Genomic DNA, 17,015 nt, shown 5'->3' on the forward strand with positions numbered 1-17,015 from the left:
TTCTCCTTGATCCAAATACACTAAAAAGGTTGCTATTACATCTTTAAAACGATAAACATTAAATTTTTGACATTTTTTTGATGGCTTAACGCGAATAACTTTTAAAAAGAGCATAATTACACGAAGTAATTGTTTTTGATGTAGCAAAATTTCAAATATCTCGAAAACTATCGCATTTTGGAAGATTTTTGTTAAATGCATTTTGATTTTAAATGGTGCTTAGAATTATATTCTGTAATAAAATTACAATTTTGTATGTCAATTAATATGAAATTTAAAAACATGTACGAAGTTATTGTTAGAAAACTTTTTTACCGATTTTTTCTCCATCATGCAATCACATTCAAAATGTTTCTTTTTTCTTTAGGTTTTTGGTAGCAAAATACAAAAAATTTAAAAAAATGGGTTTTTTCGAAATTTAAATTTTTATCATAAATTTTTGTTTTTTTGAAAAATGACACAACATTTTTTCAGTGTATATTTTTTCGGACAGAAGTATTCATTCCCTGTAACTTGTTCTCAGATAGTTTTGCTGTATAAAATACAGTAATCGAACAAAAAAATTGAAATTCATACACGTAGAAACGTTTACGCCCTTTTGAAAAATTACTCTTGTATCAAAATATTCTAATTGCTAGAGAATATCATGGAGATTCATACAGCGAACACACCTGCAAAGTTTCGTTCGAATCGACGATGGTCATATTTTGCGGTCGGCCGGTTTCTCATGGAATCCCTCAATACAAATTCAAGCAATTTGGGTGAAACAAACTAAGTACTTCAGTTATCTATTCCTCATTTTCCACCATCTCATTCACTTTATTACAAGTTTGGTATTTATTTTAACGTTCAGAAATTAAGAATTCCTTATTATCACATATTTTTACCCGGGTTTACCCCATTAGGCATAAATACGTTAGGCATACGGACGTTTGGCGTAATATACGTTAGGCGTAATGGACGTTAGGCATAATGATGACCTAGAATGAAAAGGGCGTAAATAAATGAACATTTTGAATGTGGTAGAATTACTCTGGAAGCTACTCAAACTCGATCAACATTTTATTCTACTGTATGTACTTGAATAAATCTGAACTCAAATAAAAGAAGCAGACCGAATGCGTGGTATGCGGAAACTTAGCTTGCGTTAATTTCTCTACGTATAACCTATAAATTTCAGAACACTAAAATAGCAATTTTCTTTGGACTGATATGAACATTGAAGAAAATTACAAGTAATATTTGAAATACTAGTATCTGATTTTTAGTGAAAAACAATTGTTTTTCATTATTATTATTATAGTGTAATTAAACGGAAGACATTTATTTTAAGAAGATTAATTGTAATATTCCGCCAAGTCGCTTAAAAAGTTTTGTAAAAAAATGTAATTCAACTTGTTTTTTTTCTGTCATTGATAGTACTCCTAACGAACTGTCTTTCGCTTTTTCAAATAAAATTTGTAGAAAACCCTCTAAAAATCACGAACTAATTTTATCGCCACAACTTTGTATGTAACTCCTTAAGATATGAATAACGCACATCAACTTAGATTAGCTCTTACATACATGTAAGGTACATACATGTCCAATAGACTGCCCAGAAAAATAATGAATTTTTGAAAACTCAATCGGCCCACCCCTGATTCGATTACTAGTGATACCAGGAGTACTTGCACCAAATTTGAAGCAAATCGGACAAGTCTAGCTACCGGACCAACGCTCCTGAAGTTTGTATGGAATTTTTCGACAATTTATATGGAGAAAACCCACTAACTCGCATTTTTGCTGCTAGATGGCACTATATGCATCGTATTATCACTGTAAGTAAAAATAAGAAAGATAATTTAATTGTCTACAACTTTGTCGAAGACTGCTTGTCAATCCGGTTTTGTTAAAAGAAGTTATTAAACTTTTAACCAAGTGATGTCTGAGTCAGTTTTCTATGGGGCCTAGTTGTGCATGGTTGTGTATCAGTACTCGATTCCCACGAACTAAACATTTTTGTGAAATAACTGTTAGATTTAGCTCATTAGTATGTTCAGAAGAATTATATTATATAACACAAGTCATGTTTTGGTTGAAAATTTTTAGTTCCAACTGTGACCGAATAGAGGGCGCTAACACTAACTTTTCATAGAAGAGACACAGAATATCAAAATGTTCGGAAGAATTATTGAAAAATGTCTGCTCTACAACTTTGTAGAAGACACCTAATATCTATCTCTTTCCGTAGAAAAGTTAGTGTTGGCGCCCTCTATGCGGTACAACGCGGAACTAAAATTTTCTAACCGAAATATGATTCGTGTTATTTACTACAACTCTTCTAAACATACTATTGAGCTAAATCTAACGGTTATTTCACAAAAATGTTTAGTTCGTGGGAATCGAGTACTCATACACAACAATGTACTGCTAGGCCCCATGCAAAACTGACTCAGATATCACTTCGTTAAAGGTTTAATAACTTCTTTTAACAAAGCCGGATTCATTAGCAGTCTTCGACAAAGTTGTAAACAATTAAATTATCTTTCTTATTTTCACTTACAGTGATAATACCATGCATACAGTGCCACCTAGCGGCAAACAGGCGAGTTAGTGGGTTTTCTCCATGTAAATTGTCGAAAAATCTCATGCAAACTTCAGGCACGTTGGTCCGGTAGCTAGACTTGTCCGATTCGCTTCAAATTTGGAACAAGTACTCCTTGTGGGACTAGGAATCGACTCAGGGGTGGGCCGATAGGGGTCATTTTTTTCCTGTCACTCTAATGTCCAAGAAGAAGTGTCCAAGTGCTTTTGAAGAACAGCTCATGAAAGAAAGAATGATGCATTTTATTATTTCTTCAACGAATATAAGAATATTGCTGCTTCAATATTGATTATCTCCTATATTGTTAAGTTCAATGATTATTTTCTTAAGGCCATCAAAATAGAACTACGGAAGCTGTCTGATACGATAGACAGTTTATTTGTGTACTGTGACGAGGTACCGAAACGAAAAAGGTATCGTCACAAACGTAAAATCTGTAGCCTAAGGATGATGCTGTACATAACAGTGCTAGTTTCCATAGGCTCCAAAACTTAATGTTTGTTCCTTTTTTTTGGAGTTCCGTGACCAAAAGTGCTAACGAATGTTTATCGCGAAAAATCCTCACAATATCCAGTACATGGAACAACGCAAAACCACCGAACGAACGTTGGTAATAAACGAATCCGACAAAAACGACAAGACTAGATTTTCCCTTGAAAAAGGCCACCAAAACGGCCGAAACGTCGAGCAATCTAAAATTAAATCGTTTGCCTAGAGTATTAGGACTGAGAAAGCCGTTAAATACCTGTGGTCCTTGTGATTACTTTTATATTTTTGTGAATTATGCTAATCGCCCGTTATGCCTAACGTGCATTATGCCTAACGTATTAATGCCAAACGTCGCGCACCCTTTTCACCCCACCCATTAATAAAAAGCACTCGATGGTTTGCTTCCTTCACCACTCATTCCTCATACCCGCACAACGAAACAGAAAGTGTCAGCGATTTGCATAGAATAAGTTTCGAGCCTATCTGTAGGCGATGGGGTTTTAGCTAAATATGCAAACCATAGAAAGTCTAATTCGCGGCCACAACAAGCCTGTTTATCTCACGGCTATCATCTGTGTGTAGGAGTATGTTCACTACTTGGGTTCTAATTTATTTGTCCGGCACACCCCAGTTTACAAGGCGCCCCAGAGGCTTCCACCAGAATTTTGGATCTTTGTACGTAATAGAACAAAGAGAAAAAACATCATTCATTCACTGACTCTCAGACCGATAAGACGATCATCCCAGTCCGTGCAGTGTAACGCATTTAAAAAAAATGCTAATCCACTTGCAAGGTTAGCATGCGCGTTCTCTGTCTCTTCTTCCCTTTAGAATTGTTTTTTTTCTTTTCTTCTTTTGTAGGTGCACGCTAACCGTTATTGAACAGACAGAGCAGTGAAATAGTAAAGTTTCCTTTTTAATAAGCCGCCCAATATTAATATTAATAATATTACATTATTGCATTTACCTATTCCATTCTGGTCCCTAACACCATTCCACACTGGGTAATAGGCCCGCGCAAAAAATACTTCCCAAGACAAAGATTCGCCTCAAGGCGAGAAGGATATCGCAATAAAATCGACTCTCCGACTAAAACTCAACGCACCTTCCTCAACCGGGCCATTAGAAATTTTCTTCCAAACCAAAGTAAAGTAAGTGGTAAAGGGCAAATGATATTGCTGGTTAAGTACCATTTACGAAGAAGTACAGAGTATATGAACCAGCTAATCGAGTTGAATGTGACGGTGTCCCCACTGATTCGAGTTTGAATTGCGCGGATCTGATCGTGACACATGGAGTTGGCTGTTTTAAAGATTCCATGCTTCAGCCAGTGAAGATACTGCACTACAAACGTTTGCATTCAGCATCAGTCGCAGCTGACGGAAATAGAACATATGTCAACTCAGACTCTTATCGGGTCACCTTCGCTAGGTCTGATTTACCCAACTAGCTCATCTTTGACAAGGTTCGTGCACCTGTTCGCCTTCTTGTGACGCGGGTCATGAACTGCTCTAATTGCAAACAACTTGGACACACAACCGCCCATTGTAGCACTAAGGATCGTTGTGCGAAATGCAGTGAGAATCATGTCGATGATTCCTTTGAAAAGGATGTTGAAAAGTGTCTCTACTGTGGGGGAAATTGAAAATCCAAGTAACATTTCTAGTTTTATAGTACACTACAAGTGTATTCCAAGTTTTAAAGAAGCCTTTAAGAGTATCATAAAATCTTAATTGATACTAGGGATGATCTCCCATCATGTCCCACCTACAAACAGCGCGAGGTGATAGTTAAGTCGTCCCTTCAGGGACGCTTTAAGCCAGTGGTTGCAAAATTATGGCATTCATCCGATTGAAAATCTTTTTTTACAGGAGGGTTACCACTTTTGGTAAGGTTTTCACCCGGAGATTTTTACTGACCTGGGATAGGTTTTTATAGAATCACTTTGAACCTATCTGACCTATCTGCTGAGTTTTAATTAGACAAGTATAAACTCTTTCATTCTTTTTGTAACACGTCGAGGTATCAATAACCAAAATTGGTTCACATTGACCTTTTCCTGTTTTGCTTTGGCAAAGCATGATGCACACCACTACTTTGAGCTTTTCTTATTAGCTGTAAATTTATCGCGTTTGTAAACCGTATTGCCCACTTAGATAGGTGTGAAATTTCGTTTCCCTGGCTAACGACAAAAATCAAAAGCACCGGCCACTCACGCTGTGGAAGAGCAGCCGAACAACCATTGCTCTCTGCCACAGCTAAGTACCGTGAAGCAGGCAGGACAGCGGTAGCATCTGTGAAGCACACTGCGGTGTCTTCCGAAATTTTTGCTGGACACAAAATATTCGGTTATTCGTCATCACAGTCGCTTTGAAGGTTCCAACAAAGTAGCAAATCTTTTCTACCCGACCAACAGTTAAGGTCCGCTTCTGGAGCAGTCAACATTAACACCGGAGGGACTCATTTGAACATATTGAGTTAAAATTATTCATCGTATCACTATACTCGGAGAAATACATGCAAAATCCGGAGGCCATGAGATCCATTCCAAAAACTGGAGTCTCCGGGTCAAACTCGGAGGGGTAGCAACCCTACAGGGTAATGATGGTAAACAATTTTCAGAAAGGGGTATATCATGGGGATCAATATACGGAAAGGAGTACATGGAACGAAAAAGGTTGAAAACCACTGCTTTAAGGGATCTTTTTCACACATCTATACTTACTTGTCCCGGGAGGGAACATCTGTTGTTGCGCTAAGAAGCAATAGAAAAAGGAGGAACATTTCCTCTCCAAAGTTTCGCTGTAAAGGCCAGAAGTCGTCTCTTCTAGAACTTCCAAAAATAACTACTCAAGGAAGTCCTAGTGCAAAGCCGAAGCAAGTAGCTCGCGGTCTCAGAAACCTGAGCTCAGAAAATCAGTTCCCATCACGTACAGGGACATCAAAAACCCCACGTGTTCCCATTCCCCAGTTAGAGAAAAAAAACCAGCGCTGGCTTAATAAAGTTGTCTGATATTGTGAACCGTACTTTCACAGGCTTTAAATATTTCTGACACCCTTAAAAGCATCATGATAAGCTTTCTTCCTGCAGTAAAACATTCTTCATGCAGTTGACTGCGAAATGGCCCCTCCTTTCCGTGATTGTATCCTTCGATGGCTATCTCATCGTACGAGATCACGAGTCAGATTACTGTTCTACAGTGGAATTACAGAAGCGTTATCCCGAAAATCGACATTCCGGAACAACGAGTTTCCCGCTAGCTATCGACAGTATGCAACGTTAGACACACGAATGAAGAGTTTTATGAAAGCCAAGAAGCGGAGTTACTGGTGCCGGTTCGTTGACGGGCTAACGAGAGAAACATCGATTAGCACTCTTTGTGGCATGGCACGACGTATGCGAAACCGTAACAGTACTAACGAGAGCGTGTAATATTCGATTTCGCCAAGAAAGTTTGTTCGAATTCCGCACCGGCGCAAAAGGTCTACCGCGCCGAACCGCTATCCGCACAATACCGCGAACAAAATCCCTTTTTCGATAGTGGAGTTCACACATGTTCTCTTATCATTTAACAATTCTGGCTTCAGAGCCAGAGAGAATCAAATTTGACTTGTTGATGAATCTGCCAGACTCTGTCAAGAGACGCTCGTTGAATTTATTTAATAAGTTTCTTGGTGGTAACATTGTTCCACACCATTGGACAAAAGCGAGTGTTATCGCCATCCAAAAACCAGCCTCCGACCACAACTCATGTGGACCGATTGCAATGCTGTCCTGTATTCGAGAGTTATTCGAGAAAATGATCCTGTTCCTTAGATATTCAGGGGGCTTTTGATTCAGTTTCTATCAACATTCTTAAACCGATTTTAAACAACTTTTTGCTAAACTAGTTGTCTGAAAAACGGATGCATTTTTCGCATGGTGATTTATCGACACTACGAATTAGCTACATGGGTCTTCCCCAGGGCTCATGTCTAAGCCCCTTCTCTACAACTTTTACGTGAATGCCATTGACGAATGCCTTGTCAATTCCTGCACGCTAAGGCAGCTTGCAGATGACGGTGTAGTATCTATTACAGGTCCCAAAACTGTCGATTTGAAAGAATCACTGCACTTGGACAATTTGTCTTTCTGCACCCTCCAGCTGAGCATCGAATTCTCCACGGAGAAAACTGAACTTGTCGTATTTTTAAGGAAACGTGAACCAGCACAAATCCAGCTCCAATTTATGGTTCAAACTATTACTTAGGTTTCAACTTTCGAATATCTTTGGGTCTGGTTCAACTCTAAAGGTACCTGGGGATGTCACATTAGGTATCTGAAACAGAAGTGCCAACAAAAGGATCAAATTTCTCCGTACTATAACCGGAATATGGTGAGGAGACCTGATCAGGCTGTACCAAACAACGATATTGTCGGTGATAGAGTACGGGAGTTTCTGTTTCCGCTTCGCTGCAAACAAACATTTCATCAAACTAGAGCGAATCAAATATTGTTGTTTGTGTATTACTTTGGGCTGCATGCCATCGACCCATACGATGAGTCTAGAGGTGCTGGCGAACTTCCTTCCGCTGTAAAATCGATTTTGGGACCTCTCATATCGATTGCTCATTCGATGCGATATCTTGAACCCGTTGGTTATTGCAAATTTCGAGAGATTTGTCGAGCTTGATTCTCAAACCCGATGTATGTTCTTGTACTTCGATTACATGGCACAAAATATCAATCCTTCATCCCAACTGTGTTAATCTCCCTCATGCTTCTGATTCAACTGTATTCTTCGATACATCCATGAAAACGAGATTCGTGGAATCCCGGATCACATACATCCGCAAGTGATCCCAAATATCTTTCATAGCAGGACCAAAGAAACACTTTTTCCCGAGTGGGTAATAATATTCGGAGTGATTTCTACCCGTACTGACGGAAGTTCAGACATGACATGCGTAGGTGAAAATTGAAATGCCCTGATAATAACTAGTACCTATTTGGAAACAACCTTTTTAACTGGTTTTATGACCGACGGCTCAACGAAAATGTGTTTGTTGATTGCGTTCCAATTACTGCATTCTTTTATATTTCGTCTCATTATTTTTCGTTCCTTATCGTAAAACCTTCTCTTCGCGTGTACTGAAGCCCGCATGATAGTGTTGACTTATGGGAAGGTACCTCCGTCGACTGACATCCTTTCAGGCTTAATTTGAATATTACTGCAATGGCAAAAATAATGCCGATAAGCTTCGATACAAATTATATCCATTTAACACAACCGGTTCCTGGATGGCCTACTTCCGAACTAAAGATAAGCCATTCAACATCATCGATATATAGCATGATCTAACTAAACAGCACTCGACCATGTACGAAGAAGTATTTTGTCTACGTACCCGCCCGGGAAGTAAAGATTGATGGTGTAGTCTCCGAGAGGGGCCTTAATTACTTTTTGTGCCGCTGTAAACAATGAGCCAAGAAGTAACCCATTGTATAAATAAATGCGAAGAAAATCAACAAAAGCTTATCTTCTGTGAAGCTGTGATGAACTGTCGGCATATCCCGTAAATAAATTATCCGGAGAAAAACTGAAGCATTGTTTTAAGGAACGCTCCAAAAAGAAATGCTAAAGAGGGCTACTCCGCAAGCCACGACTAATTTCTACGCTCCCTTGTCCACTAACGAGCGTGATTCTGACAATAATATTGAGGGAACATCTTCTAATATGCTGAAAATTTTTTGAAAGATAAGAATCATTTCCTCTCCTAAGATTCCTAGTAAAGGTCTGAGAGCGTTTCTTGATGGATACTTTTACAGAACCAAAATAAGTGGCTCCTGGTCTCGGAAAGTCTACCTCGCTACAATTAGTGTGCCCACACTATTGAAAAACATGACGAAAGCTGAAAAACGAGGGTATTGGCACCGGTTCGTCGACGGATTAACGACAGAAACAATTTTTCGTCCGGTGGCTAGACACTAACTGGTGAATTAGATTCAACCTTTGATCGAAATGCACGGAATCAAAAATCTTTTTTTTGCGACACTAGATCTTCATTCGAGCGTTAGAGGTTTAGTGATGAAATGATAATAGTGTATATAAACGTAATGATTGTTCTTCAAACATATAAATTTATCGGACAGCAAAGATGCTCGTGCTAAGCATTGTAGTGCGCATATCACCGCAACTTTCGTCAGCTCGTGAGAGCTATGAATAGCTTCTATACTAATTATTATGACTAGAGGCTATGCTACAAACATACTCCCCACAAAACTGACGGTTTTATATTTACCTATCAACGACCATGCCTAAATCGTTAGTTCCAAAAAGGCTCTCCGTTCGATGGATCCTGGAAAGCACTCCTTGTTTTTCCTTGGGAAAATATGGGCGTTTCTGAGTAATCCCAAACGTGTCACCAAGCTTTGATTAAAAGGGAATGGTTGAGGGTCGTAACTTCAATCAAGTATATCACGGGTCAAGTACAATCATTATACGTTGCATACGCATGTCCACCGTATTGGGGTCACGGAGAGTCGTCTCTGCGCTTGCGGTGAAGGTTATTGCGACATTAAACATGCGGTCTGATCGTGCGCCTAGTGTTCGAATCCCTTCGGCCTCGTTCCAGTCCGAGATGGGCTGGCTATTCTCGATCTCTCCTATATGTCTCTCATATACATATTGTTACATACGATAGATATCCAAATTTAGTTATCTTTTTTCTTTTGGCTGACATGCTTACAGCTACCTGGAAATTTGATCCCAAGTGTTCCTAGTGGATCCGAGTAGGCAAGTCGGCGATTCGGTTCATGATGCCCTGACAGTGATCTTCCGTTTGCTAAAAAGCACATACACAAGTGCAATTAATTTTTTTTCCTGACATTGTTGTGTGCCCTCTTCTCATTTTCACTGATACGGTCTCTGCTACTGATGTAGGAATCAATCCCTCTTGTGTATGTCTATTGCCTTCCTTATAAAAAATCTAGCAGTGTTTCTCTTTGTTTTTGTTTTTGAATTTTCTTGTTAAAATATTACAAATTGTATATCTAGTCTTCAAAAATATTTCCAACTGCTGCATCCTTTAGTCTAAATAAAATTGCATTAATATTTATGAATATTGAAATGAACTTTTTGTTTTATGATGTTTTATGTGTCAAAATGTATTCCCCTTTGTAGAAATATAAAAAATAATTTCAAATTTCAAACAAATCCCTAATTATTATACCATATTTTCAAGAAGTTTAAATTTTAAAACAAAATTTTTTTATCTGGATAAAAATATGAAACTGTTGTAGAATTTCAGACGTATACATTTTGTGCGAGAGATACACTACCAGTCAAAAGTTTAAGTTCACCCTACAATGTTAATTAAATATTCAAAAAGCTATGGTTTTCTTCATGTATTGATATTAATTATTATTATTTATAATTATTTTTCGATCCATTTCTCTTCGATAGACACATGAAAATATGTATCTTTTTTTCACTTTTCAATAATTAGATGATTAGCTTCGAATTAGGTCAATGTGAATAGATATTTTTTCAACAATTACGATTATCAATATAAAAAAATTTCTACTCACCTCTTAATAAAGAAAAATATAAAAAAAATCAATTTGGATAATATAATTTTTTGAGTGAGCTCTCGTAGCACTAAGATGTTACACGTAATATGTACTCGACGCACCAAAAGAATACAACCTGTCATAACAAGATTGTTTGTGATCTACGCGTCACTTAAATGCATCAAAACCCCTCCTACACTCTGGCCAGTAGCGTGTAGCAACATGATATAGTGAAGACGCACGTGCTTGACAAAGTCAACTGAGAAACCCACTCAATTGTGTAAAATAAAAAAAAGCAACTGAACTTAAACTTTTGACTAGTAGTGTACATATGTGGTTAATCGCAGGTTTTAGTTTTTTTCCAAACTTTCCAGTAGGTAATTCCCCCCTCGCCATTTTTCGAGTAGATAGTACTACCCATACTACCCACATGTTCCGCCGGCCCTGTTTCATAGTAAATTTCGAGAAGTCGACTGTTCTAAGATGTTTTATACTGACGGATCAAACCTCGAAGGGTCCACTGGCTTCAGTATATTCAATCAAAACCTCACGCCTCATTCAAACTCAAGGATCCTGCTATAGCAGAACTGGCTGCTATTCGGTATAACCTTGGGATAATTGATACTTTGCCCATCGATCATTACTTTTTTGTCTCGGATTGCCTCAGCTCAATAGAAGCTCTCCGTTCAATGAAACCTAGAAAGCACATTCCATATTTTCTGGGGAAAATATAGGAGCCCCTGCGTGATTCGTCTATAAGATCGAACAAGATTACTTTAGTTTCGGTTCCCTCGCCCTGCTCCATCCCAGGTAACTAAGAAGACTCTTTAGCTAAGACGGGCACTTTAGAAGGTGACATCTAAGAAAACCCAATCTGCTTCTATGAATCTTTTAATAACTCTCGTCAGAGGACGCTATAAAGTTGGCAGATATCTTGGAGCAATGGAGAGTTAGGAGGGTTTCTATGTTCTGTTATTTCTGTTATGCGCCGAGTATGGTCCTACCAGATCTCGTACCCGTAAATAGAAATATTTTTATTTTGTTTTTTTAACTTTTGTACTCTGAAGCAGGGCCGGCGGAACACCCTTTTCCCGAGTGGGTAGTAAGATTCGGAGTAAATTCATCCCGCACTGACGAAAGTTCAGCTATGGTGTGTAAATGAAAATGAAAATTCCTTGATAATACCTGGTCTTTTGTCTACGTACCCGCCTGGGAAGTGGAGATTGATGGTGTAGTCTCTGAGAAAGGCCTTAATTTCGAAATAGGGGGTGGCTCCTTCCAGATCCCTGTGCTGCAGTCAATGAATATTCTGGTATGTAAGCAATTGCGCTCAGCTAAAATCGAGGAGTATAAGAAAACTTGTTTTCCATCAGCCTCCTTTCGAACCTTTCGCCGGATTTGTTCTTCCAAAATTTGTCCTTTTGAACGGCTCTCTTCTATTTGCTCGCCTTTCTATCGCGGGGCATGCACTGCCGTCGTTGCAAATAATAGGCTCATTATATGAATGAGGCATGGTGTGGAAAATGCGGAGAGGATCATGAAAACTATTTTTTTCTGTGTGGAGACTCCGAATGATTTGTCGACATATCCCGCATATAAATTATATGGAGAAAAACTGAAGCATCCTTTTGAGAAACGCTGGGAAGAAATGTTAAAAAAAGCACCGGACACGATTAATTTCTACGCTTCCTTGTTCACTAAAGAGCGAGATTTTGACAATCTCGTTGAGGGAACATCTTCTAATGTTCCTATAAGTCTTCGAAAGAGCAGAATCGTTTCCTCTTCTAAGTTTCCTCGTAAAAGCCTGAAAGTGTCCCTTGATGGGTGATGCTATTGTAAAACCGAAGTAAATGGCTCCTCGTCTCGGAAAGCCCATATGAGACATCCAAAACTCCAAGTTACTCTATATTTCAGTATTATTATTTTCCTAGGTTTTACACAATAAATTTGCATTGTGTAAAACCTGCTTTAATTCTGAAGTAGATCTTCCTCAATTTTATCATTATTCGCCATGGCCGAGCAAACAATATTGAGGAGAGTTTTGGGGATCAAAACATGCTATTATTTTAATCGGATTAGCATTTGCTCGGTACCAGGTACTGAAGTTGTCGCTTGCTTAATCCGAATCATAGGCAAATATATATTGATATTGTTTCCATATACATCGCACCTCAGCTGGTTCTAGAAGACTTCAACTCAACCGATCGATCTTACTTCATGATATTCGCGACAAATTCAATATGATATCTTGAATAAAGTGGAAATGAAATGCCTACCAAGCGCGTTAGATTTATCGTTGTACTCTACCTCATTAGTGTGCTCATTAATCAAAAGAGCAATGCGTCCACTATATCAGAAACAATCGAATAAAAATAACAAATTCCTCCGGTGGAAGTAAACAACGATTTGACTGACTTATTTCTCAACACTCACTGCTATTAAAGGTCAGACGAAACGAATACCCGGCACGAACAACCGTGTACGGTTTCCTACTCCGTTGTGAGCAGAGTGCTCAGAATTGTATGCGAAAAGGTCCTGTGAGGACTTTTTGAACGCCGAATCGCCTAAATTTTTCCGAATATACGCAACGTTAGAAAGGCAAATGAAAAACTTGATGAAAACTGAAAAACGCAGTTATTGGCACCGGTTCGTCAACGGATTAACGAGAGAAACAACATTTCGCTTGGCAGCTGGGCCCTACGTTGTGTACTCAATTCGACCTTTGATCGGAATACACGGAAATGAGAATCCCTTATCGGCGACAACAGCATTCCACGTAGATTCACATTCAAATGATAGACGTTTCGCGATGAAATTATAATAATGTATATAACCGTAATAATTGTTCTTCAAACACACAAATTTATCTGACAGCAAAGATACTCACGCTAAGCATTCTTCCCACAAAACTTATGGTTTTATATTTACCTACAACCATATCCACATTGTTGCAGTTCCCAGTAGACACTTCGATCGATGGAGCATGGAAGGCACTCCTTATTTTCCTGAAGAAAATATGGGCGTTCCTAAATTATTTATGCTAAAATCGTTCTTGATTGACTGATACAAATATTAGTTTGAGTTATTTCGCATTGTTCTTTTACGGGTAACGAAAAAAGTGGTACTTAGATTAGAATAGTAATAAGAAGGCGGACACTTAGGAATTAGAAGGTAATATTTGTGAAAGATCGCACAGCTTTAACGAATTTTTTTAGTATTGCTTGTCAGAGGAACCTGGAAAATTGGCAAATTTTGTGGGATAATGGAAGTTTGGGAATCCCAAAGGCATCAACCAAGCTTGGTTAAAAAGGAAGGATGGAGGTCATGGCTTCTTTCGGGTGGCATCTCGGGTCATGTCCAATCATTATACGTTGAATGCGCATCTCTGGCGTATTGGGGTCGAGGAGAGCGTTCTCAACATTCGCGGTGACGACTATCGCGACATTAAACATGTTGTCGGGTCGTGTCCCTAGTGTTCTACACATCAAAAAATCTGATGTTTCCGTTGAGGTAATTCCAAACTTGCCACAATCTAACAAACCCTAATTGACGAAATGACTAAATATAACCATGTTCTGTTTAATTTTGCCATAAAATTACACCCTTCAACACTCTAAACAAACTCCATATGTGGAGTAAAATTACGAGACTCGCAAAATTTCAACAACATGTAAAATTAAAATCAAACGTAAAACTATGCCATTTTTGATGCTCGTATATGTCATGATCAGGAGACGTAAATTTATGCGATTTTTTCTAGGTGTGTAGCGCCAGATCTCCGGTTAACGAACACCTGCGGTCTGGTTCTAGTCCGAGATGTGCAGGATATCCTTCAAATTTATTTATATCTTCTCTTTTGGTTGACTTGCTAACAGCTACCTGCAAATGTGGTCCCAAGAGTTCCCAGCGGATCCAAGGAGGCCAATCGTCGATCCGGTTCATGATGTCCTGATAGTGATCTTCCGTTTACCTCAAAGCCAAAGGTTAAATTTCTTTTTTTCCCTGTCATTTTTGTCCGCCATCTGCTCGCTTTCTCTGATATGGGTTTGTCAAACATCGATCCCAAAAGATCGAATGAAAAAATGAGACGATAATAAATACGAAAACTTTTCTAAGATGAACGAAAAGAATTCGTGTGACCAACGAAGTCGTTCGTAATATACTCAAACATTTACTGAAATAAACGAATCGTTTCGTTTCATTCACGAAAAATAATGTCGTTATCAACGATAACATTCGTTCCATGCACACTAGATAATTCTTTACACAACAATCTTTCTAGTCCTCAATAGAGGTGAGCAGGATGAAATAAAATCGATTTGGCCAGATCGATCCTTTTAGTTAGTTAAAAATCGTTGTTGCTTCTGTTAAACATCGATCCTAAAAGATCGAATGAAAAAGGTATGCGAATAAATACGAAAGCTTTTCTAAGATGAACGAAGTGAATTCGTGCGACCAACGAAATCGTTCGTAATATACATAAACGTTTATTAAAATAAACGAAACATTTCGTTTCATTCACCAAAACAAGGTTGTTATCGACGATAATATTCGTGCAATGCAAACTAAATAAGTGAAATTTACGAAAACTTTCGTTCATCAAGCGATCATTTCTTCGTACTACAATAAAATCGATTTGGCCACATCGATTTTTTGAAATTTAAAAAAATCGATGTTGTCAAACATCGATCCCAAAAGATCGACTGAAAACTTTTCTAAAATAAACGAAATGAATTGGTGCGACCAACGAAATGGTTTGTAATATACACAAACGTGTATTAAAATAAACAAAACATTTCGTTTCATTCACGAAAAATAATGTTGTTATCAACGATAACATTCGTGCAGTGTATATTAAATGTGTAAAATTTACGAAAGCTTTCGTTCACCAAGCGGCCATTCTTGTTCATGAAATGAACGAAACCTACTATTTACAATGCACGAAAATACTTCGTTGCAGAAAACGACGAATGAATTCGTGCATTGCATGATCGATTTCATTATATTTACGAATTTATATTATCAGTGTGCTACTGATGTTCGAATCAACAATCTTTTGCCTTCCTTAAAAAAGTCTACTGATTATCTAGTGATTGTTTCTCCTTGTTCAAATTTTTAATCAAATGATTGTTCATGTTAAAAAATTACAAATTGTATACATTGTCCTTAAAAATAACTACATCCCATAATCTGAAGAAAATTGTATTAATATTTTTTGTCTATCGATCTGAACTCCTCGTTTTAAGATGTAGATGGGCCAAAATATATATATATATATATATATATATATATATATATATATATATATATATATATATATATATATATATATATATATATATATATATATATATATATATATATATATATATATATATATATATATATATATATATATATATATATATATATATATATATATATTAGAGTGGGACATGGTTATATGAAAAAAATAAAATTTGGCTCCGAGTAACTTTTCGGGTCCCATTTAGCTCCCAGAACAACTCTGCAAATTTTTAGCTCGATCGGTGAAACTATATTTTTGCGCCAGCGGTTTAAAGTTTACATGGGATTTTGTATGGAAAAATTGTCTTTTACAAATTAATTCTTCCATTAGTCGCCCGTTATGTCCTAAAAATAAATGGATGTCTGATTTTTATAGGAAAGGAAATAAAGACTAGAAGACTGCAAAACGATCTGATGCTTGTGGAAAAAGTTATTAAGCAAAAACCGATTGATGCCCTGAAGATTGATGAAAATTTCACTTTTCATAGCATCACTGCTTCTGACGGTCTAATTATATACAACATTTTTAACTTTCTCTTATTATGTACAAAAGAAGCCTCAATTTATCCCTCAAAACCTTGCGAAGTGGCCAAATAGTATAGATAAACGATTTAGACACATTAGGAGAGAAATAAAACAAAATTGCGTATAATTGGATAACCAACAGCAGTGGTGCTAGAAAAAATGAATATTTTATCAATCGTCAGATCATCAATCGGTTTCTGCTTAATAACTTTTTTCTCAAGCGTCAAATCGCTTCGTGGTTTTCGAGACTTTGTTTCCTTGTTAAATTTCCTATAAAAGCCACATAACGATTTATTTTTAGGAAGTAATGGGCGACTCCTGGAGGAATTATTTTGTAAACGTTAATTTTCCCATACAAAATCCCATGTAAACTTTAAACAGTGGGCGCAAAAATATAGTTTCACCAATCGAGCTAAGAATTTGCACAGTTGTTCTAGGACCCAAATGGTACCAAAAAAGTTGCTCGGAGCTGGAATCTAATTTTTGTCCCACCCTAATATATATATATATATATATATATATATATATATATATATATATATATATATATATATATATATATATATATATATATAT

This window comes from Topomyia yanbarensis, chromosome 2, assembly GCF_030247195.1.
Source record: "Topomyia yanbarensis strain Yona2022 chromosome 2, ASM3024719v1, whole genome shotgun sequence".
Lineage (NCBI taxonomy): Eukaryota > Metazoa > Arthropoda > Insecta > Diptera > Culicidae > Topomyia > Topomyia yanbarensis.